The sequence below is a fragment of the Entelurus aequoreus genome, linkage group LG01, assembly GCF_033978785.1.
Source record: "Entelurus aequoreus isolate RoL-2023_Sb linkage group LG01, RoL_Eaeq_v1.1, whole genome shotgun sequence".
In the NCBI taxonomy this organism is placed as follows: domain Eukaryota; kingdom Metazoa; phylum Chordata; class Actinopteri; order Syngnathiformes; family Syngnathidae; genus Entelurus; species Entelurus aequoreus.
The window spans coordinates 57,815,281-57,841,355 of record NC_084731.1 but is presented as its reverse complement, the minus strand read 5'-3'; positions in this window follow the sequence as shown (position 1 = coordinate 57,841,355).

Sequence of the window (26,075 nt, the reverse complement as noted above, 5' to 3'; positions counted from 1 at the left end):
GCCTCCGTGTTTATTATTTTGTAGTTTCATACAGTATATGCGACATTTATAAACCCTCGGTTACACTATTTAAAAAAGTTATTTAATAAGAAGCCAAAAAGTGCAAAAACAATAATGTTCATGTTGGAGGAGTTGTGAATGACCGCAGGGCCACAACATTAGGTACACCTGCAGACTGCAGCACGGATTTCATATTTCATTCATTCACAACTCCTCCAACACGAAAATTATTGTTTTTGCACTTTTTGGCTTCTTATTAAATAACTTTTTTAAATAGATTAAATCTTGCACGTGGAAAGTTTAAGTGTGGGCTTTAGTTGATATAACACTCCCGTCAGGGGGTGCATTCTACGACGGGAGTCCATTAATCCAGCACAACAGCGGGGCATGGATTTCATTTATAAGTAAAGGTAAGACCATAATAACGTTTTTTTTTTATTAAATATGCTTTTTTGTGTGCTACAGTTTGTATGTATGTGTAAAGTTAAAGTTAAGTTAAAGTACCAATGATTGTCACACTCACACTAGGTGTGGTGAAATTTGTCCTCTGCATTTGACCCATCCCCTTGTTCCCCCCCTGGGAGGTGAGGGGAGCAGTGGGCAGCAGCGGCGCCGCGCCCGGGAATAATTTTTGGTGATTTAACCCCCAATTCCAACCCTTGATGCTGAGTGCCAAGCAGGGAAGAATGCTGGTATAAGCTTTTAAACATAATCCGCTAACTGCTGCCAATCAAATGGTGAATAAGATACTCTTTAGGGTTCATATGTTTGTAAATCTGACTGTGATAAGGTCAGTGCCTCACCAGCCATGAACCTCACCACACGTCACTGATATACAGTATATATATATTTAGTATATATATATATATATATATATATATATATATATATATATATATATATATATATATATATATATATATATATATATATATATACACACACACGCACACACACACACCTGTACTATATGGATGATAACCCGTGCACATTTTTGTAAATAAATAAAACTGACATAACTGGATCAAATGTGCATTCAAAGGGTTAAAATAAAAAAAAACATGACATGTTTTCTATTTTTAGACTATTTTAGGACCAAAGTTTATTAAGGGACTTGAGTGAAAAAAGTATGAATCCATAATTTTTTTAATAAACTCTCAACATAATCTATTGGTCCTCTCTGACCTCTTGGGTGCTATAATTATTTCTCAGTATATCGTTGATATATTTGATGTATTTGACATGAAAATATTACAATTAAAAACCTTTTTAGAATAATCATTCCATTCCGAGTAACACAACTGAAGTTATGGCCAAAAACAGAGTAAACATTTATTTCAACTGTTGACAATCTTTGTAATGTCTGCTGTGACAAAGGTGACTGAAACAATTGAGCTGTCCGCTAATGAATATTCATGACTTTAGTCGGAGCCAGCAGATGTCTTGTGTGTAGCTCTAAACTAAGCCTTGACCATGTGTCCAAAGTCGCACTCTGAAGCAAAACATGCGTCTCAGCAGGCTGACGGTGTAAAAATAGCCTGAGCAACAAAAATGTGCTATTATTTCAGACATTTGTGATATTTCTCGCTCGGTCCGAATCAGTCCACTCCTCCTAAAGATAGTGGAGCTGTCTCGTCAGCCAGCAGTGAAACCACCATGCACACGGTGCAGAATCACTCAATTATTGATGCCTTGCCCGTGGACTATATCCCGACTACCCCCCCTTTTAGTGTGCTGGCTGTCTCTGCTCAGTAGGTCAGCATGTTTCCTGTCAGGCGCAGATGGAAAGAAGCCCTCCAAACTCCGACATGGAAAAAGCTCTCAACACAACAGTTCAGGCAGCTGCCACTCCAAAAGACCGTGGCAAGAGCGAGGCCAATGAGACTCGCAAATATATCTTGCTGTCTGGATGCCTCTTTAGACACAAATAAGACGTGTAAAATAAAAATGGTGAATCTACCTGGAAAAGAGGACGCAATTGAGTCCATGCAACATCATGATGATAGCAGTGTTTCCTGATTTCTTGTATACCACATGTGTAGGTTAGCAAACCTAACTCTGTGACAATTGAATGGCCATCCCGGGCTTTTAGCTCAGTGGTCAGCACACTCGCCTCTCATACGGAAGACCAAGGTTTGGGTCCCCGTGTAATAAGACAGTGATTTTCAACCTTTTTTGAGCCGCGGCACACTTTTTACATTTACAAAATCCTGCGGCACACCACCAACCAAAATGACACAAAATGACACTCTAACACAATATGTAATACATATAGTTAATAATATAGTTTTCTAAATGTATTTATACTCACTATTAGGGCTGCAACTAACGATTAATTTGATAATCGATTAATCTGTCGATTATTACTTCGATTGATCGATTAATAATCGGATAAAAGAGACAAATTACATTTCTATCCTTTCCAGTATTTTATTGAAAAAAACCAGCATACTGGCACCATACTTATTTTGATTATTGTTTCTCAGCTTTTTGTAAATGTTGCAGTTTATAAATAAAGGTTTAACCTTGCGCATGCGCCTCGCATAGATACAACGAATCGATGACTAAATTAATCGGCAACTATTTGTATAATCGATTTTAATCGATTTAATCGATTAGTTGTTGCAGCCCTACTCACTACTATTACAATGGCTTTACAAGCTCGCAGTATTAAAGGCCTACTGAAACCCACTACTACCGACCACGCAGTCTGATAGTTTATATATCAATGATTATTATTATTATTAGCCTTTATTTAACCAGGTAAAATCCCATTGAGATCAAAGATCTCTTTTCCAAGGGAGACCTGGCCAAGAGGGCAGCAGCAAGGTTACATTAAAAACAGTCAACAAATACATAAAACATCACATTTACGACATTAAAACTTGCTCACATAACACATGTGCATACAGACAAGGTAGACTGCAGTCCTTTCACAGAAGCTTTAAACTCATTCAACGTAACAAGGGTTTGAAGTTTAATATTTGATTGTAGGTTATTCCAAGCCTTCGCTGCTGAAAACCTAAATGCTTTCTTGCCCAGTTCAGTTCTTACTTTGGGGACGACAAATTGCAGAACATTCATTGAACGAAGATTGTGACTTCCTTGTTTCTTTGTTAAAAGACAAGACAGATAAGATGGAGTGATACCCAGAATGGTTTTGTAGATGAACACATACCAATGATTGAGGCGTCGAGCACATAAAGATGTCCAGTTAACCATTGAGTATAATACGCAATGGTGAGTAAGGGGAGCGCAGTTGGTGATAAATCTCAGTGCACCGTGGTACACACTATCCAGCTTGTGGAGACAACCAGCAGTAGCATTCATGTACAACACATCTCCATAGTCAATAACAGGTAAGAAGGTTGTTTCCACCAATTTCTGTTTCACAGTAAAAGAAAAGCAAGACTTGTTTCTATAATAAAATCCCAGTAAAAGTTTCAGTTTTTTTACAACATACTGAATGTGCTCCTTAAAACTCAAGTGGTCATCAATTAAAAATCCTAAATATTTAAAAGCACATACTAACATAAAATGATGAAATCTTAACATTGCAACACATGCCAATACGGCCGGGTTAACTTATAAAGTGCAATTTCAAATTTCCCGGGAAACTTCCGGTTGGAAACGTCTATGTATGATGCGTATGCGCGTGACGTCACGACGGCAACGGAAGTATTCGTACCCAATGTGTCACCATACAAACTGCTCTGTTTTCATCGAACAATTCCACAGTATTCTGGACATCTGTGTTGGTGAATCTTTTGCAATTTGTTTAATGAACAATTGAGATTGCAAAGAAGAAAGTTGTAGGTGGGATCGGTGTATTAGCGGCTGGCTGTAGCAACACAACAAGGAGTACTTACTTGGATAGCAGACGCGCTAGCCGATGCTAGCCTCCAACCGCATCTGTGATCGGGTGAAGTCTTTCGTTGCGCCGTCGATCGCTGGAACGCAGGTGAGCACGGGTGTTGATGAGCAGATGAGGGCTGGCTGGCGTAGGTGGAGCGCTAATGTTTTTATCATAGCTCTGTGAGGTCCGGTTGCTAAGTTGCTAAGTTAGCTTCAGCGTCGTTAGCAACAGCATTGTTAAGATTTGCCAGGCTGAGAATTATTAACCGTGTAGTTACATGTCCATGGTTTAATAATATTGTTGATCTTCTGTCTATCCTTCCAGTCAGGGATTTATTTATTTTGTGTCCATCTGCATTTGAGCCAGATGCTATCACGTTAGCTCAGTAGCTAAAGAGATTCGCTGATGTATTGTCGTGGAGATAAAAGTCACTGTGAATGTCCATTTCGCGTTTTCGACTCTCATTTTCAAGAGAATATAGTATCCGAGGTGGTTTAAAATACAAATCTGTGATCCACAATGGAAAAAGGAGAGTGTGTGGAATCCAATGAGACCTTGTACCTAAGTTACGGTCAGAGCGAAAAAAGATACACCCTGCACTGCCTCTCTAGTTATTCACTCTAACGTTCCTCATCCACAAATCTTTCATCCTCGCTCAAATTAATGGGGTAATTGTCACTTTCTCTGTCCAAATCTCTCTCGCTCCATTGTAAACAACGGGGAATTGTGAGGAATCCTACCTCCTGTGACGTCACGCTACTTCCGGTATAGGCAAGGCTTTTTTTTTATCAGCGACCAAAAGTTGCAAACTTTATCGTCGTTGTTCTATACTAAATCCTTTCAGTATATATATATATATATATATATATATATATATATATATATATATATATATATATATATATATATATATGTATATATATATATATATATATATATATATATATATATATATATATATATATATATATATATATATATATATATATATATATATATATATATATATATATATATATATATATATATATATATATATATATATATATATATACACAATATGGCAATATCGCGAAATGATCATGCTATCCCCGTTTAAATAAAAAAAAATTCATTTCAGTAGGCCATTAATGTTTCTGCCACAGTGTGGGACTTTTTTGATTTAGCTACAAAATAGTCTATCGGCTTGTGTTGAACGGAAGGGTGTTTCGTTTGGAGATGGCGTTTAAGCTTGCTTGGCACCATGGCGCTATTGGATAGCTTCTCACTACACACCAAGCACTGCGGAGTCTGTGCTATCGCATCCCTGGTGAAAGTAAATCCAAATGAAAGATAGCTTTCGCTTTATTGCCTCGAGTTCACCGTCTTTTTTTATTTTGTAGACCACTCATACTAGGGCCTTCATCTGGGTCAGAATTTTGTCCAGGACCCTGTTCGCCATTTGCATTTTCCCTCCTCAAAAACTTCTCCATCACTGTCACTTGCTCGCCTCCTCTTGCTGCGATCCCAAACTGTCACTGTCACGTGATGCGCAGCGCTAACTCGATTGTCTTTACAGGTATTTATCGTCCTCTGCTGCCACCTACTGAAATAGAAGAGTATTACATTATCTGCCACACTTTATTATAGCACAGACACCCGACAATGGTTAATTAGGAGATATTAAATAATTTCTCACAGCACACCTGACGATCTCTCACGGCACACTAGTGTGCCGCGGCACGCTGGTTGAAAATGACTGTAATAAGAGATAAAGACAGGGGGTGAACCACCTAGGTTACAGTGGTGCCGTGACCCAGATGAGAGTGAGGTTTAGGGGGGTGAGTGTACCTCAGACTCCCTGACAACTTCCAAGAGTGTGCTGGTTGCTGACTTAGCCAGCCCGGGCTTGTAGCTCGGTGGTCAGCACACTCGCCTCTCATACGGATGATCAATGTTTGGGATTCCGTGTAATGAGGGATAAAGACAGGGTGCCGAACCACCTGGGTTACGGTGGTGCCGTGACCCGGATGAGAGTGAGGATTAGAGGGGGTGAGTGTACCTCACACTCCCTGACCACTTCCAAGAGTGTGCTGGCCGCTGACTTAGCCAGCCTGGGCTTTTAGCTCGGTGGTCAGAACACTTGCCTCTAATACGGACGACCAAGGTTTGGGTTCCCGTGTAATATGGGATAAAAACAGGGGGCCGAACCACATGAGAGTGAAGTTTAGGGGGGTGAGTGTACCTCACACTCGCTGGCAACTTCCAAGAGTGTGCTGTCTGTTGACTTAGCCAGCCCAGGCTTTTAGCTCGCAGAACACTCTCCTTTCATATAGACGAACAAGGTTTGGGTCCCCGTGCAGTAAGGGATAAAGATAGGGGGCCAAACCACCTGGGTTACGGTGGTGCCGTGACCCGGATGAGAGTGAGGTTTAGGCGGGTGAGTGTACCTCACACTTCCTGACAACTTCCAAGAGTGTGCTGGCGATGACGTCATCTAGCGACTCCTAGCTACTTTTAGGACAGCTGATAGCTACTTTCCTTGCTGAGGAGATAGCATCACCGATTTGAACCAAAATATTCTCACTTGGTTTGGTCGTCATATTTTTTTTCCCTCCAAATTTTTGTTACGTTGCGACGCTTTTCACTGGCGACTCGTGAGGCTCTCTGTGCTTCCTGTGGGTGCGGTCTTGCTGAGTCGCTCTCCGCCCACCGAGACAAAGATTGTGAATGAGTGAAAAGAGCGCTCACTGTGTTCAGGTAATTCTACTGTGAAATAAACGCGCTCAGGTGCTGAGTGCGTCTTTCTTCATGTTTGAAGTGACAGACAAACAAACACCAGGCGTAACAATTATGATTGGCGAACATGTCTGTCACTCAAATGCCGGTGACGACTTGCGATTACGTAATCACACTAATTAAAAACTTGATGTAGATTAATCGTGCAGCCCTAATCATGAGTACAAACCCCAAACCAGTGAAGTTGACACGTTGTGTTATTTTTTGCAAATATTAGCTCATTTGGAATTTGATGCCTGCAACATGTTTCAAAAAAGCTGACACAAAAAGTGGCAAAAAAAACTGAGAAAGTTGCGGAATGCTCATCAAACACTTATTTGGAACATCCCACTGGTGAACAGGCTAATTGGGAATAGGTGATTGCCATGATTGGGTATACAAGCAGCTTCCATGAAATGCTCAGTCATTCACAAACAAGGATGGGGCGAGGGTCACCACTTTGTGAACAAATGCCTGAGCAAATTTTCAAACAGTTTGAATTTAGGGATTTCACCATCTAAAGTCTGTAATATCGTCAAAAGGTTCAGAGAATCTGGAGAACTCACTGCACGTAACATTGAATGCATATGACATTCGATCCCTCAGGCGGTACTGCATCGAAAACTGACATCAGTGTGTAAAGAATATCACCACATGGGCTCAGGAACACTTCAGAAAAGCACTGTCAGTAACTACAATTCCTCGCTGCATCTGTAAGTGCAAGTTAAAACTCTACTATGCAAAGCGAAAGCCATTTATCAACAACACCCAGAAACGCCGCTGGCTTCGCTGGGCCTGAGCTCATCTAAGATGGACTGATGCAAAGTGGAAAAGTGTTCTGTGGTCTGACGAGTCCACATTTCAAATTGTTTTTGGAAACTGTGGGCGTCGTGTCCTCCGGACCAAAGAGGAAAAGAACCATCCGCACTGATGGTACGGGGGTGTATTAGTGCCCAAGGCATAGGTAACTTACACATCTGTGAAGGCACCATTAATGCTGAAAAGTACATACAGGTTTTGGAGCAACATATGTTGCCATCCAAGCAACATCTTTTTCATGCTTATTTCAGCCAGACAAAGCCAAGCCACATTCTGCACGTGTTACAACAGCGTGGCTTCATAGTAAAAGAGTGTGGGTACTAGACTGGCCTGCCTGTAGTCCAGACCTGTCTCCTATTGAAAATGTGTGGCACATTATGAAGCCTAAAATACGACAACGGAGACCCCGGTTGAACAACTTAAGCTGTACATCAGGCAAGAATGGGAAAGAATTCCACGTGAAAAGCTTCAAAAATGTGTCTCCTCAGTTCCCAAACGTTTACTGGGTGTTGTTAAAAGGAAAGGCCATGTAACACAGTGGTAAAAATGCTCCTGTGACAACTTTTTTGCAATGTGTTGCTGCCATTAAATTCTAAGTTAATGATTATTTGCAAAAAAAAAATTAGTTTCTCAGTTCGAATGTTAAATAGCTTGTCTTTGCAGTCTATTTAATTGAATATAAGTTGAAAAGGATTTGCAAATCATTGTATTTTGTGTTTATTTACGAATTACACGACGTGCCAACTTCACTGGTTTTGGGTTTTGTACATCCCACATTTAATCGTTACCACCAGTCATGTAGGGACATTTTCAATTGCATTATGTTGAATAGTTATGGAGGAACACCAGCATTCCATGCCTTGTTCTGACTAATTCCATGTGTTCTTTCTTTGCTACACCTCGCATTGATGATCTTGATGATTTCTTGTGCATCATTTACGGTCTAGTCGGTGGAAAAGCAACGTAAGTACTCCTGTATTTTGCACTTAGCGACTCTGAGACTGTACTGTATGTATCCCACAGAACACTGGTGCCATGGAGTCCACCATTAATGGGCAATAACGAGCAAATAAAGTGGTGTGTAACAGCATTAAGACACATTTCAATGGAGCGTCTGTTTCTTTTGAGACGCTCTCCAGTGTTACGTCCTCAAACTACAGTCCCGATAATCAGCTTTAACATTCCAGGGACGCTCCAGTGCAGCTGTAGTGTCGTGAGAGCGCACAAGAAGACTGCAGCGGCAGACCAGACGGTTTTTGTTGAACCGCAGTGACACGAAATGCCATTTTCCAGGAAATGGTTGGCTTGTGTTCACGTGACACCGGCTTAAGTCGCGGTGTTTATGTTTTTAGCAACAGGAGACGACAAGAACCATACGATCTGAGAGTTGTGTTGCCGACACACAATGGGGGCTTCTTACAGTCGATGATTAAAAGACGCCCTTGTGTTACATTGATCATGTGATGCAAGTCTTCACCACAAAGCATGCAGCCTTTTGACGACAACAATCTGCTGGGTTAACGGGGCTCTTGACTCAAAACACTGCTATCACTAATCAGTCCCTCCTATTGAAGTCAATTTAACATGCCCCAAAACAGCACCATTTTAACACATAACATGCCTTTAAAAAAGAAAAACTAACATTGACATAGGAAATATTGGACATATGGCCGTAACTAACATTGAGGACACCGAGGTCATGTCCTCTGTTTTTTTTTTTAGAGGTAGATATGACTGGCTTTATGAACAGCCTGTACATCACCATGTGGTGGATCATCATCTCACAATAGACGATCTTTGGTCATGCCAACACCTGCTACAAGTCCAGCAACGTAACACAATGATGTCCACTTTTACTATGAGACCTCATCCTATCCCGAAAAGTGCCGTCAACGTAACGTTAACATTAAATTGTACTGAGGAACTACCGTATTTTCCGGACTATAAGGCGCACTTAAATTATCACCCGGTGCGTCTAATGTACGCTATAATTCTGGTTTTCCTTACCGAACTCGAAGCTATTTTATTTGGTACATGGTGTGACCAGTAGATGGCAGTCAAACATAAGAGATACGTGTAGACTGCAATATGATGGCAATATGACTCAAGTAAACAACACCAACATTTTATATGTTCTATTGAAAATATAGAACATTACACACGGTGCTCAAAAATCTATCAAAATGTTTTTGTATGACTTTGGTAGGCTACGAAGCCGCACCGCTTGATGGATTGTCGGCGCATTAAACATACGAGTATTATTATGGTGTGTGTATAAGGTAAGACATTATCTGGCATTTTGTTTCGCAATGTTATGCAAAAGCAACTTTTCTTACCTTTTGGTACCTGCTGAGCTCTATTTGGGATCTGCATAAATCTTGAAAAATTGCGCGCGTTCGCCTTTGTAGTTCATTGTAGTTGATAAGCTTCTTCTTTTTCTCTTACTTCTTGTTATGGGACATTCATCCTCCACTGCTGCCATTTCCAATATAAAGTAGTGTAAAGTTCTTACTTATATCTGTCAATAAACTCGCCATGAAAGCGCTAAAACATACTGGTTTAGTGAGTTTATATTATTCATCCAAGGAACTTTAGTTATTAGAGAGTTCCGGTCGGACGGTTTTTCACCGGACACATTCCCAGCCTTGTTGTTGTTTCCCGATGAGAAGATGCTGCTCCGTTGTTGATTTAAGTAAAGTCTGAATGTCATTAAAACAGTTAGTTCCATCTTTTGACACTTCTTCTACTCCCATCCTTGCATGCTACACCGCTACGACAAAGAGGACCGGGAGAAGACGCTGTCGAAGGTGATCCATGTAAATAAGACCGCCAACAAAACGGTGCATCCTGAAGCGACTGTCAGAAAGCGACTTGAAAATGGTCTGTAAAACATCATCTATGCAACATTTTGACGAAAGAACCACCATTACATGTTATGTAGACCACAAGGAAGTCTTTTACATTTAAAAAAAAATTATAATAAAATGACTTCTTTAATGCGCCCTATAATCCGGTGCGCCTTATATATGAAAAAAATCGAATAGACCATTCATCGGCAGTGCGCCTTATAATCCGGTGCACCCTATGATCCAGAAAATACGGTAATGTTGCTTTCACCTGAATTAAACTGATGCGAAACGCTGTCTGTATAATACTGTTGTCATGTCAGTCAGGTTCTGCTCACAGAGATTGAGCCCACCTGCCCTAAACTTGGCCGTGCATAGGTCTTCGCGATCCATGGGATGGGGCACTTTGCGTAAAGAAGCACATTAAAATGTAAACTATTGGATGATAAGGAGCTTCATGTAAAATGTTACTCCAAATTTCCCGATGAGGATTCCAGTAGTTCTCGTGACATCTTTGACAATCATCATGATTTTGTAAAAGTCCACTGTTTTATTACTATGCTGAAGTTTAGTGTATTAAACATTATTAAAAGACAAATTATAAACCTTACTATATTTTCAACTCAGAGCGGTGATCAAACCCACAGCCAACCAAAAGGTTGTGGGTTTGATCACCGCTCAGAATTGAAAATATAGTAAGGTTCATAATGTCCAACCCCCCCTCGCGATCCCGAGAGGGACAATTGCGGTAGAAAATGGATGGATGGATTTGTTTGATAACTTTTATATTTAAACATGCCAGCAGACTGGGACTACTGTTTGATTACTCAATTTATTATTACAACCCACGAGAGCTTCTTGCAGGAGCTGCCGTACGAGTGACAGACAGGTGAGTTATTCCTCCCCTGTTGTCCGGTGCCATGAATGCGACGCAACCACCTTCTTAACAATACTTAATATGTTTTATATACACACTGCAAGTATATATATATTGTAGTAACAGACACCTTCATAACAATATGTAATATGTACAATATACACACTGCAAGTATATATATATATAATGTAGTAACAGACACCTTCATAACAATATGTACAATATACACACTGCAAGTATATACGTATATATTATTTAGTAACAGACACCTTCATAACAATATGTAATATGTACAATATACACACTGTAAGCATATATACTGCATAATGTAGTAACAGACACCTTCATAACAATACGTATTATGTACAATATACACACTGCAAGTATATATATAATGTAGTAACAGACACCTTCATAACAATATGTAATATGTACAATATTTACCATATTTTGATAATTTTAACCATTGCCGGACCTAATTCTTCGGTGCATTTATTTCCATTTCCATAGCAGCAAACGTCCGACAATGTGTGTTCCTACTTATGGACACAAAACACTTGTGTGTGTTCTAATTATGGCAGCAATGATAACAAACTACAAAGATAACTATTTTTGGACAAATGAGTATTCACAACCTTATCTTTTTGAAGCTGAATATACTGAGGATGAACTACTGCTTATCGAAGCGAGCACGAAGGAAGAGTGAGATGTTGGAGCAGACGGAAGCCGATAAGTGAGAAGAGAGTGAATCAAAGCTGCAAAATGTGGAATTTAAAGCCATGCTATTTTGAAATAAATGAAGTACTTACCCAAATAAACCAGAAAAAACGTCCCTGGCTAGCTGGACCAAACAGACAACTGTCCATCGAGTGAGTTACACTTTATATTGATCATGATACACGCAGCACGTCATGTGTGTTATTACGACTACAGTACATACACTGTCTGGCTAGCTGTGTACAAACAAAACATGAAATAATACTTTACAAATACTGTAATATGATTGTTCATGTTTTTCACTCAGTACAGATTAGTGTCCTATCCAGTGTTTCCCACACATTCATTTATTTGTGGCGGCCCGCCACGAAAGAATTACGTCCGCCACAAATTTAAAAAATAAAAAATAATAATATTTAAAAAATATATATATTTTTTTTTTAATTATTATTTTTTTTGTCCTGTCCAGCTTCACAGGCAAATCATATAGTTGATGTAGATGCCCATATAGGCTGTTCAGATTTACTTTACAAAAGAGAAGTGTAGGATACTTCTCTTGTTGCCTTATTTGTATTTGACTTTATTAAATGTATTTATATTAGAAACACAACATGTGTATATAACAAAGGGTGCAAAGTCTGCAGGCAGTAGGAAACACATGGTTAAGTGTAGGGAGTAAAACTGATGGCAGTCAAAGTTCAAGATTTTTGGAGCTCTTTGTTCAGTGGATCGGATGTTTGATGAAGCTCTGTGTCTATCTACCACCACTACTGTTTTCTGTTTATTTGTTACTAACTGTGGCAGGACACCTCTGCCTCTGTTTCACTTTATGTTGCTGGTAAATAATATGGTTGTAATAGTAGGCTAAAGTTAAATTATTTAGTATGCACTAATTGAAGGGGCAGAGCTTTAAGAGACATTTTAGCTTTTATATTTTATAAGATATATTTTTTGTAAGAACCACAATTAATAAATATATTTCAGTGAATAACTTATTGTTCATATCTGTATATAAATATGTACATAAAGTGTTCTAATTATATTGTAAAATGGATGGATGGATGGATGGACGTTTAAAACAAAACTGTTATTATTAATTAGTAAGTATAAATTTTTTTAGCCTTTTTAGAGAAAATCATGTCATTGTAGTAAATTATGCAAATTACTTGATGATGTCATGGTGAGCACGCCCATAGCCACGCCCCCGCCGCCACAGGTATCTTGGCAGTTTATGGGAAACACTGCTATCACATTGTGTTGTGTATTACTAACTCAAACATGTTTCGTGCTGACGTAGCAGCTAGCTTATCTCTTTCTGTAGTTAGCTTTTAGGGCCAATACCGTAGCACACCAATGTGTTAGCACCCTAGAAAAAGAGTTCCTCAGTGTTCTCTCTTACAATAACAATGTTGCTACGGTTTGATTATTACACAGGTTACAGAACGTAAATGAAGTATTGTTGACGGTTTTTGAAAGCATGTTTAAAGTGATTTAGAGGTAGAATTGATTGCTAACATTAGCCACATTGCTAGCCACCAAGAACAAGTCGATTTATGCACGTTAGAAAACGGAAAAAAAACAAAACTTTTGTCTTCTTATGATAAATGATAAATAGGTTATACTTGTATAACGCTTTTCTACCTTCAAGGTACTCAAAGCGCTTTTGACACTATTTCCACATTCACCCATTCACACACACATTCACACACTGATGGCGGGAGCTGCCATGCAAGACCCTAACCACGACTCATCAGGAGCAACTCTCCCAACTGCGCCACGCCGTCTCCCCCCGTTCTTGTCTCTCATAAGGATTGTGAACAAAATTTCCCCCAAAAAGTGCAATTCCCCTTTAAAGCATAACAATGAGCTGTGAGACAGCTCTTACCTCCAAAACACTATTAAGTTGAGGTACCACTGTGGTTTAAGTTCGAGGGATGACGCTGCAACTTGGAATTTTCCTATTAGCTAAGTTTTATATTCATAAATAAAAGTTTGTCAATACCCGACCTGTTTTTTGTGCTTTTAAAAAAGAATTAGAACTCTATGTTAAAACACTCTCTACCTCTAACAACCAAAAAGCTGTGAAAACGATGATGCTGTGTAACAAATTTAAATTATTTATTGAAATTGTGTGAGCCTATGGCTTTGCACTTTGTTTGTTTTATATATATATATATATATATATATATATATATATATATATATATATATATATATATATATATATATACATACATACATATATATATATACATATATATATATATATATACATACATATATATATACATATATATATATATATATATATATGCGCTGTTTTGTACTTATTTTGATTATTATTTTTCAACTGTTTGTAAATGTTGCAATTTATAAATAAAGGTTACGGAACAAGCGGTAGAAAATGGACGGATGGATGGATGGATGGATGGATGGTTTATAAAATTATAAAAATTAATAAATACAAAATTGATTTGAAAAAAACTTGGAATTGTCTTCCAAGTGTTGCCACGGAGATGTGGTAACTAAGATCTAAAGGAGGACTTGGAAGCTAAAACCTTCCAACACACACACACACACACAAACACACACGCACACACACACACACACACACACACAGAGCGTATATGACTGTATATATAGTAAACGAGACAGACAGTGAGATTCATCCGTGAAGACGGAGGATGAGTCACCCTCTATTCCAGTCAGGTCATGTAAACAAGAAGCCATTACAAGAATACACCTTCTAATACAGTCGAGGAACATACTGGCAGGAGGTTTATTTTACTCCAGAACTTGCTAATATGCATTCTGTGGGGAACGTACTGTCCATCACGACTGCTGGAACACAACACAACACAACACCCCCCAAAGTGTGTGCACTCAGCTTGTACAGACTTGTGTGCGCTCAGCTGTGAGTGTGTGTCATCACAATCTACTGAGGTGGTGCATGTGGGGACATGTGTGACAAACTTGTGTGTGTTGGCTGGCTGGGGGAGGGGCTAATGGAGCACGCCCTGCTTCGTCCATCAGCTGTGCCTGTGGTCCACAGCTAGAAGACACACTCCAGCGTGTGTGTCCTCTGTGACCCTGCACTTACACTCTTCTTGAGACATCAACAGGGAAAAGTACCTTCCATATGAGGACCGGTGAACAAGTTAGGACCGAAATCATGGTCCCAATACGGAAAAACATTGCATCTGATAAAGAGCCAAATACTAGAGTCCGTGAACATTGCTCCAAAGTCAGGATTTTTTTGCTGATTTAATGTGCATACAAAAGCAAACATTGATAAGTGTAAGGGCAGCAATATATGATAAAAAAAGACGGCAGCTAAAGAAAGACTTCCCTATTCATCTCCAAAAAAACCCGCAAGGTGAACAGCTGATTTTACGACTTCCGGTGCTAACATAAGACAACCCGGGTCCCATATTTACCATAGGATGAACAAATACACTACAGTACTAAGACTATAGTTGTTATGTAGAACTGGGGAAGGAGACGGCACGACAACAGGATATCAAGCTCAATAGGTTTTATTGCGTGCTTGATGAGTGAATGGAGTGTGTATGCTACTGTAAGTGTTTGCATGAGAAAACTATGTGAGTGAATTTAACCATATAAATACCGTAAGGGGTGTTGAGGTGCGTGTGGAATGAGAAGTATCCAAGTCCAAAGGGAATGATCCAAAAGGGGTGTCCAAGGTCCAAGCGAGGTCGTGGCAGGAGGGCGAAATCCAGAAGTCCAAAGCAGGGTCAAGGATCGGGGAGAGCAAGCAGAGTCCAGGAGGGAAATGGCGGCGGAGGGATACAGCGAGGCTGGGGCACGAGTACTGTGGGAAGGAACGAAAAACAACACTGGGATCAGGAAATGAGACACAAGGGAAAAGGCAAAAGAGCGAGAGCTGGAGGGAAGTCAGATACGTGAGGCTTACTGCGAGCAGAGCGACGTTCCGACGACGAGGAGTCAGCGCCGGGACTCTTTATACTGTCGTCCCTCATCAAGGCCAGGTGCGCTGTTAGCAGAGTGTCCCCAGCTGCGGCGGAGTGTGGGCGCGGTCTGCGTGATGAGCGCGGGGGTGTGTCTGGTGCTCACAGCGGAGCCTCTGAGCGCTCCAGTGGCAGAGGGAAGCAAGGAGCGCGCGTGTGCCGTAACAGTGCCCCCCCCCCCTTATGCGAGGCCCCCGACGAGCGCCGAAGGGCTCCAGGGTTGGCCTGATAGAATTCCTTCAGAAGGCCGGGGTCAGCAAGGTAGGAAGCAGGGACCCAAGACCTATCCTCTGGTCCATAACCCTCCCAATCTACCAAATAAACTAACCCCCTCCCCTGCCTACGGACCCCGAGGATTTCCTTGACTGTCCAAACAGGATCACCATTGTCCAAAATTCTAGGAGGGGGAGGGATGGGGTCAGGAGAGGAGAGTGGAGAACTAGAAACAGGCTTTATCTGGGAAACATGGACTACTGGGTGACGTTTAACTGAAGGTGGCAAAGCTAATCTGACTGCAACAGGGTTGATGATAGCTTCAATAGTGAAGGGTCCTACAAAGCGGGGTGCGAGTTTACGTGATGGTACCTGAAGATGAAGGTCCTTGGTACGTAGTAGTACTTGTTGGCCTGGAGAGTAAACGGGGGCTGGAATGCGTCTCCGGTTGGCACTGTTGCACATTCTTTCGGAAGATCTAAGCAGAGAAGCACGGGCTGCTTTCCAGACCTGGTGACACTTCTTGATATGTTTGCGAGAGGAAGATACAGACGCTTCAATCTCCTGTTGGGGAAACATAGGGGGCTGGTAACCAAGGGAACACTCAAATGGCGATAACCCAGTAGCTGAACTCTTCATGGAGTTATATGCAAATTCGACCCATGGCAGGAACTTGCTCCATGAGGATGGTTGGCGAGTGGAAATGCAGCGCAACATCGTCTCCACACTCTGGTTAGCCCTCTCTGCCTGACCATTACTCTGCGGATGATAACCAGAAGTGAGGCTGACCGTGGCCCCAATTCCCTTGCAGAAGGCCTGCCACACCCTGGATGTGAACTGGGGGCCACGGTCCGAGACAATATCCACCGGGATGCCATGTTGTTTAACAATGTGGGTGGTAAGAAGGTCAGCAGTCTCAGATGAAGATGGAAGTTTGGGAAGGGGAACAAAATGTGCAGCTTTGGAAAATCGGTCAATAAAGGTGAGTATGGCGGTATTACCTTGGGACGGAGGAAAACCAGTGATGAAATCCATAGAAATGTGAGACCATGGGCGACTGGGGACGGGGAGAGGACGCAGCAGTCCTGCCGGCGGTCTGTGGGATGGTTTATTTCTAGCACAAGTACTGCATGCGGCGATAAACTCACGGGTATCCTTAGCCATGGATGGCCACCAGAACCGCCGGCGGATAAAGGAAAGAGTGCGTTGGAATCCCGGATGACAGGAAAAGACACTGGAATGCCCCCACTCCAAAACTTGAGGACGTAGTTCGCGATGGACGAATAGTCTGTTGGGAGGTCCGCCTCCTGGTCCTGGTCTCTCACTCAATGAGTCTTGGACAAGACCCTCCACTTTCCAAGTGACCATGCCGATAATCCTGGAGGGAGGAAGAATGGTTTCTTCTGGAGTACTCTCAGTGGTTTCTTCCGAGAACTGGCGAGAGAGTGCATCAGCTTTGGTGTTACAGGATCCTGGTCTGAAAGAGAGAACATAATTGAAGCGACCAAAAAATTGAGACCAACGGGCCTGCCGATCATTTAATCTTTTGGCTGATCGGACATGAAGAAGGTTTCTGTGGTCAGTGAGAACTTGGAATTGATGTTTAGCCCCTTCCAACCAATGTCTCCACTCCTTTAATGCCTCATAGACAGCAAGTAACTCCCAGTTACCAGCATCATAATTACGCTCAGCAGAGGATAAACGTCTAGAAAAAAATGCACAAGGATGGATCTTGCTGTCCAGTTTGGAGCGTTGCGAAAGAACTGCCCCAACTCCGGAATCAGATGCATCAACTTTAACAATGAAGGGGCAGTCTTGATCCGGATACACCAGGATGGGTGCAGAGACGAAGCTCCTCTTCAGGCACCAGAATGCCATACCTGCTTCACGGTTCCACTGAAAAGGTCTGTTGGTTGATGTAAGTGCATGAAGGGGTTTGGCCAACTTACTGAAATCCTTGATAAATCTTCTGTAAAATCCAGCAAATCCCAGAAAACGACGTAATTCGGTACGAGAAGAGGGTTGAGGCCATTCCACCACCGCCGTCACTTTCTTTGGATCAGCCTTGATGTGTCCCTTTTCAATGACAAAGCCGAGAAAATCAACTGACGAGGAATGAAACTCACATTTTTCAGCCTTGACAAATAGGCGGTTCTCCAGTAATCGTTGAAGGACGAGACGGACCTGGTGCTGGTGTTCCTGAGGGTCTTTGGAAAAAATTAGTATGTCATCCAGGTAGACTACAACAAATCAATCAATCATATCCCTAAGAATGTCATTAACAAGGGCCTGAAAAACAGCAGGAGCATTGGTCAGTCCAAAAGGCATAACCCTATATTCAAAATGACCCAGGTGAGTATTAAATGCTGTCTTCCACTCATCTCCCTCCCTGATGCGGACCAGATGATACGCATTGCGAAGATCTAAGTTGGAGAAGATGGTGGCAGGGGTGAGAGGTTCAAATGATGAATTAAGCAGAGGTAGAGGATACTTGTTCTTGATGGTGATACCGTTAAGTTGACGGTAGTCGATGCAAGGACGAAGTGACCCATCCTTCTTGCTCACAAAGAAAAATCCAGCGGCGACAGGTGATTTGGATGGTCTGATGATTCCAGAAGCAAGAGACTCAGAGATGTAATCCTTCATAGCTTGTTTTTCAGGGAGGGACAAATTATACAATCGACTGCTAGGGAGGGCTGCATTAGGGATGAGGTCGATAGTGCAGTCGTAAGGTCTGTGAGGTGGCAGAGTCAAGGCTTGTTCCTTACTGAAAACGGCGGCTAAGTCGTGGTAAACTTTAGGGACTCGGGAGAGGTCCACCGGTGGTGACGCTGGCCTTGGGCTTTCGGAATGAACTACTGCAGATTTGAGACAATGAGCATGGCAGTGATTACTCCAAGCCAGAATTTTGCCAGTAGACCAGGAGATGTGGGGATCATGTTGAACAAGCCAGGATCGGCCTAGGACGAGGGGGGCTACTGGAGCGTCCAAAACCCAAAAGCTGATGGTCTCTGTGTGGTTGCCAGAAAGAGTAAGGGACAATGGTTTAGTACGATATTTGATAGGACCCAAAGGGTGACCATCTAGAGCCTGGGCAGAGACAAAAACTTCTAAAGGTACTAATGGAATAAACTTCTCTTTGGCGTACCTTAGGTCCATGAAACTTTCATCGGCTCCGGAGTCCAGGTAAGCGTCCATAAATAACGTCCTAGCTTCCCAGGTCAAGCTAGCGGGGAACAAAATACTGGGGTTCCTCCTGGAGGGAGTCGTGGGGATTGTAGTTTGGCTCACCAGGATCCCCTTGACTGGTGAGCCCGATCTTTTGGCCGAAGAGTGCAGTCACGTATCATATGATCTGCCCGACCACAATAAAGACAGAGTCGGAGTTGGAACCTCCGTTCTCGTTCCTCAAAGGATAGTTGAGACCTGCCAATCTGCATGGGTTCTTGAGGTGCGGTCAGAATCGGTCTTATGGTGACCGGACTTCGGGTGAAGGGACGGTTAGTAGACCCAGAGACTCTAGCAGAAGCAGTGTTGCCCAAACTGACCTCCCTCTCCGCCTCACGTTCCAAAAGTCTTTGGTCAAAAAGAAGGGCTAATTCAATGAGGTCTTGACAATTAGCAGGTCTGTCGCGCAACAAACCATCCTTAATAGACTCATTGAGTCCTCGACGATAAGCGCTTTGCAGTGCCTTGTCGTCCCATCCACTCTCTGCCGCCAGGGTTCTAAACTCCAAGGTATAAGATGCCACTGATCGGGGACCCTGTCGCATGGAATGTAGTTTAGAAGCGGCGTCTCCGCCATTAGCAGGATGGTCAAATACAGCCAAAAATTCTTTGCGAAAAGCCGCAAAATTGGTGTTTATTCCAGAATCTTTACTGAGAGTAGAAGTGGCCCATTTCAGCGCTGGCCCGGATAGTAGGGAAAATATAAAGGCAATCTTAGCACCGTCATTAGCATAACGTGAAGGTTGGTGTAGAAAAATGAACTCACATTGAACCAAGAAGCCACGACAGTCTTCAAAATTTCCCTCAATTTTTAGGGTTAGCTATCTTAGGTTCCCGGAGGGGTGTAGCTTCCCCGGTGGCGAGTGTGTTGGTTGGGCTAATGACAGGTGTGGGGGGTGTCACCTGTCCAGTGCTGAGATTGTCGATTTTGGACAACAGGCTGGCGAAAGCAACGTCCAATTTGTCCTCCAGGGTGGAAAAACGGATCTGGTGTTGTTGGATGGCAGACTGGAGAGAGGACAAGTCTGCACTGGGGGAAGTCCTAGCCAGAGGTCCATGCGAAGACTTAGGAGTGCCGCCTGGTTCCATTGTGGTCGGAACGTACTGTTATGTAGAACTGGGGAAGGAGACTGCACGACAACAGGATATCAAGCTCAATAGGTTTTATTGCGTGCTTGATGAGTGAATGGAGTGTGTATGCTACTATAAGTGTTTGCATGAGAAAACTATGTGAGTGAATTTAACCATATAAATACCGTAAGGGGTGTTGAGGTGCGTGTGGAATGAGAAGTATCCAAGTCCAAAGGGAATGATCCAAAAGGGGTGTCCAAGGTCCAAGCGAGGTCGTGGCAGGAGGGCGAAATCCAGAAGTCCAAAGCAGGGTCAAGGATCGGGGAGAGCAAGCAGAGTCCAGGAGGGAAATGGCGGCGGAGGGATACAGCGAGGCTGGGACACGAGTACTGTGGGAAGGAACGAAAAACAACACTGGGATCAGGAAATGAGACACAAAGGAAAAGGCAAAAGAGCGAGAGCTGGAGGGAAGTCAGATACGTGAGGCTTACTGCGAGCAGAGCGACGTTCCGACGACGAGGAGTCAGCGCCGGGACTCTTTATACTGTCGTCCCTCATCAAGGCCAGGTGCGCTGTTAGCAGAGTGTCCCCAGCTGCGGCGGAGTGTGGGCGCGGTCTGCGTGATGAGCGCGGGGGTGTGTCTGGTGCTCACAGCGGAGCCTCTGAGCGCTCCAGTAGCAGAGGGAAGCAAGGAGCGCGTGTGTGCCGTAACAATAGTGGCCATTAACAGTTAGCTTCTACAGATGGGTTGCCCAAAGTGCGGCACAGGGGCCATCTGTGGTCCGTGATTCTTTTATCATCAACCTTAAGCACATTACAAAAAACATAAAATAGAGATCTCATTTGCACCCCTGGTGGTGAAACCTATCAAAATTAGGGTGGTCCCAAAAAGGAGGGATTTTTCAAATTGACTGTGTTGGTTTTAAAAGTGCTCCCCCTCTGGTCAACATATGAAATAACAAGTGTGTGTAAAAAAATGTGAAATGCTCCCCCCCCCCCCCCTGGTCAACATATGTAATAACAAGTGTGTGTAAGAAATTTAAATGCGCCCCCTTTGGCCAAAAATTTTTTTTAAATAAATAAATAAATAGGTAATAAATAAATAAATAATAAATAAATAGAGACCTACTGTAATAACTTAAGGTAAATAATAAAGATTAAAAAACAATTACAAACAAAAAATAACAATTTACTAAAACCTTACCGTTTTTATATTTGCACAGTATGTATTAATGTAGTAAATACAAATCTTTATATATCTAGAAAGGGTGGTCCTAAAGATGTTGGCGGTCTCATTAAGGTAAGAAATAGAATAATGTGTGTGTGTGTGTGTGTGTGTGTGTGTGTGTGTGTGTGTGTGTGTGTGTGTGTGTGTGTGTGTGTGTGTGTGTGTGTGTGTGTGTGTGTGTGTGTGTGTGTGTGTGTTTGTGTGTGAGACAGTGTGTTTAAAAGTGGAAATAAAAGAGAACCGTGACATTGTTTTTGTCTGATGTCTACTCCAAACACCCCGTTGGTCTTCCTTGCCATGACATCAGACAAAGCGCATAAAGAATGCCTCTCTCTCTCTCCGACCCAAATAAACATCACACTCCAGCTCTCAGACAATTTACAGTCAAAAGTGGAGTTTGAGGTAAGTTCTCTGGGAAAATCAAACTAACTTATGAGCTCTGCTATGGCTTTTAGTTGGTCTGGAACCCTAGGATGCAGATACAGCAGGCAAGGTACAAATTTATTTAACGACCTTACAGGTGCAGGTGACACATAGCGTGCAGTGCAACCTGGAGGTACCATGCAGGAATGGGCTGACATATAAAGCATCCCCATTGGCCACCTAGAACGAAACATATTGTGGCAAATATGAAGTAGAAATAACAAAATAAAAAGTCTCAGGAGCAGGAAATAACGTTGAGTACCAGTGTAACATCACATGACCACATCTAAAAGGGTTTTACCTTTACATATATACACATACATACACTATATTGTCAAAAGTATTTGGCCACCCATCCAAATGATGAGAATCAGGTGTCCTAATCACTTGGCCCGGTGTATAAAATCAAGCACTTAGGCATGGAGACTGTTTCTACAAACATTTGTGAAAGAATGGGCCGCTCTCAGTGATTTCCAGCGTGGAACTGTCACAGGATGCCACCTGTGCAACAAATCCAGTCGTGAAATTTCTTCGCTCAAAAATATTCCAAAGTCAATTGTCGGCTTTATTATAAGAAAATGGAAGCGTTTGGGAACAACAGCAACTCAACCACGAAGTGGTAGGCCACGTAAACTGACAGAGAGGGGTCAGCAAGTGCAAAGACTTTCTGCAAAGTCAGTTGCTACAGAGCTCCAAACTTCATGTGACCTTCCAATTAGCCCACGTATAGTACGCAGAGAGCTTCATGGAATGGGTTTCCATGGCCGAGCAGCTGCATCTAAGCCATACATCACCAAGTCCAATGCAAAGCGTGGGATGCAGTGGTGTGAAGCACGTCGCCACTGGACTCTAGAGCAGTGGAGACACGTTCTCTGGAGTGATAAATCACGCTTTTCCATCTGGAAATCTGATGGACAAGTCTGGGTTTGGAGGTTGCCAGGAGAACGATACATTTCGGACTGCATTGTGCCGAGTGGGAAATTTGGTGGAGGAGTAATTATGGTGTGAAGTTGTTTTTCAGGAGTTGGGCTTGGCCCCTTAGTTCCAGTGAAAGGAACTTTGAATGCTCCAGGATACCAAAACATTTTGAACAATTCCATGTTCCCAACATTGTGGGAACAGTTTGGAGCGGGCCCCTTCCTCTTTCAACATGACTGTGCAACAGTGCACAAAGCAAAGTCCATAAAGACATGGATGGAAGAGTCTGGTGTGGATGAACTTGACTGGCCTGCACAGAGTCCTGACCTGAACCCGATAGAACACCTTTGGGATGAATTAGAACGGAGACTGAGAGCCAGGCCTTCTCGACCAACATCAGTGTGTGACCTCACCAATGCACTTTTGGAAGAATGGTCGAAAATTCCTATAATCATACTCCACTACCTTGTGGACAGCCTTCCCAGAAGAGTTGAAGCTGTAAAAGCTGCAAAAGGTGGACCCACATCATATTGAACCCTATGGGTTAGGAATAGGATGGCACTTCAAGTTCATATGTGAGTCAAGGCAGGTGGCCAAATACTTTTGGCAATATAGTGTATATTAGGGGTGTAACGGTACGTGTATTTGTATTGAACAGTTTCGGTACGGGGCGTTCGGTTCGGTTCGGAGGTTTACCGAACGAGTTTCCACACGAACATATTAAGCTAAGCTAAAGTCTTAACAAGCTGCTCCGCTTCCTTCTGCCTGTCTCTGTCAGTACACAGCACCCAGCATTATCCCACCCACACAACTATCTGATTGGTTACATACAGAGCAGTAACAGCCAATCAGCAGTGCGTATTCAGAGCAGTAACAGCCAATCAGCAGTGCGTATTCAGAGCGCATGTAATCAGTGCTTAGCGTTTAGCAGGTAAGCATCAGGCAGCGGACTCTCCCCAAATTATAATAAACACCTCCCAGTCAACTACTAGTAACATCACTATGAGCCCGTTGACCTTCTAGAAATTTAAACTGCAGCTCAGCTCGCTCGCAGTCCTGGCTTGAGGTGAAGACTAATTCGCTTTTAGCGTAACGTTAGCTCATTTTGGTGAGTGTGTGTGTGTGTGTGTGTGTGTGTGTGTGTGTGTGTGTGTGTGTGTGTGTGTGTGTGTGTGTGTGTGTGTGTGTGTGTGTGTGTGTGTGTGTGTGTGTGTGTGTGTGTGTGTGTGTGTGTGTGTGTGTGTTGTTCTCCATGGACCGCCACCTTGCCGTGGTGGAGTGTGTGTTGTTCTCCATGGACCGCCACCTTGCCGTGGTGGAGAGCCTTGCGTGTTCCAATGAACCTAAGAGCGATGCCGTCGGGAGATTCTGCTCCTGGTACGTTTAACCATGGCGGTAAGGTCGAGGGGGAGGTTCCAGACAAAGTGCGGTCCAAAGACCTCAACGGTGGAAGTGGCGGCGGATGACACTGCATGTCACAACGGCACTGAAGGCGGATGAAGGCTGCAACAGAGGGTGGTCTCCAGTCGTCATGGATCCATGCCACTGGATCAAGGCCCCTCTCTGCCAAGGGCCGTGTGGTGGCTGCAGGCGCATCAGTCTCCCCACGCTAAAAGACGTCACGCGCAGGCGTCCTCCCGAATGGGAACCCATCCATTTTACATCCCGGATACTTCAAAGTCCTTTGGCGACCGGGAAGTGGTAACGGGGGCAGGACAGTGAAGTCTGGCAGTCCCTAGCAACAACCTGGCACACAGGCGGTGGGTGTTAGATTCAGTCGTTAAGCTCATGGACTGAGGCAGAAGAGCTTCTCGGCAGCTGCACCCATGACTGAAAAGCCCTATTCAGGATCTACTCTGCTCACCCCAGTAGGGGAGGGGGTTAGAAAAGGTACCCTAAAAATAGCCTGCCTCGCAACATCGTGTCTGGAATACCACATCCAGAGGGATCACCACCATGCGGTCAGAAACAAAGAAAACACAAACTACACATTGGAGCCTGGAACGTGCGAACCCTCACAGACAACCAAGCCAGCGATCGACCTGATCGAACTGCCATCATCTCCAGAGAGCTAAGGAAGTTCTAGATCGACATCGCAGCACTCTCCGAGACCCGACTGGCCGACGAAGGGCAGCTGAAGGAAGAAAAGGGAAGATATACTTTCTTATGGAAAGGAAAGCCTGCAAATGAGCCACGAATCCACGGTGTGGGTTTTGCTATTAAGAACTGCCTCATCAACCACCTCCATGAACTCCCTGTGGGCATCAACGAGCGCCTAATGACCTTACGCCTTATGCTTACTAGCAGTCATATGGCCACGGTCGTTAGTGCCTATGCACCAACCCTTGATGCACAGGATGAAGTTAAGGAGGCCTTTTATGCTGACCTGGACAAAGTTCTATCTGAAGTCCCCAAGGAGGACAAGTCAATCCTGCTCGGAGACTTCAACGCCAGAGTGGGACTAAACCACCACCTATGGAGGGGTACGCTGGGAGAGAAGGGGTCGGGAATACAAACTCTAATGGCACACTACTGCTAACTAAGTGCTCGGAGCACAACCTGGTCATCACCAACACACTTTTCTGTCAGAAAACCAAGTTCAAAACATCATGGATGCACCCTCACTCCAAACTGTGGCATCTCATTGACTACGTCATTGTCCGCTCTAAAGACCGTCGCGACGTCCTAAACACCAGAGCAATGACCAGTGCAGATGACTGCTGGACCGACCACCGCCTCATTCGCTCAATCATGTCCATCCGCTTAATGCGGAAAAGACGGATGCAGAAAAGACAATGCCGGCCAATAATCAACATCGAGCTGTTGAGTGACACCACCTACCAACAACAGCTGCAGGAGGCCTTTAGCGCAGCGTTGCCCAAACAGTACCCAGAGGATACGGAAACACACTGGAGCACACTTTCGACTGCCATAATGAAATCCTGCAAAAATATCCTTGGTCTCAAAAAGCGGAGACATCAAGACTGGTTTGATGAGAGCGACACTGAGATCCAGCAACTAATTGACAACAAGCGGCAAGCTTTCATCACTTGGCAAAACGACATCCACTGCAAAGTGAAAAGAGTAGCCCATGCCAAAGCGAAGGCAGCTGTCCAAACACAGGTTAGGAAAC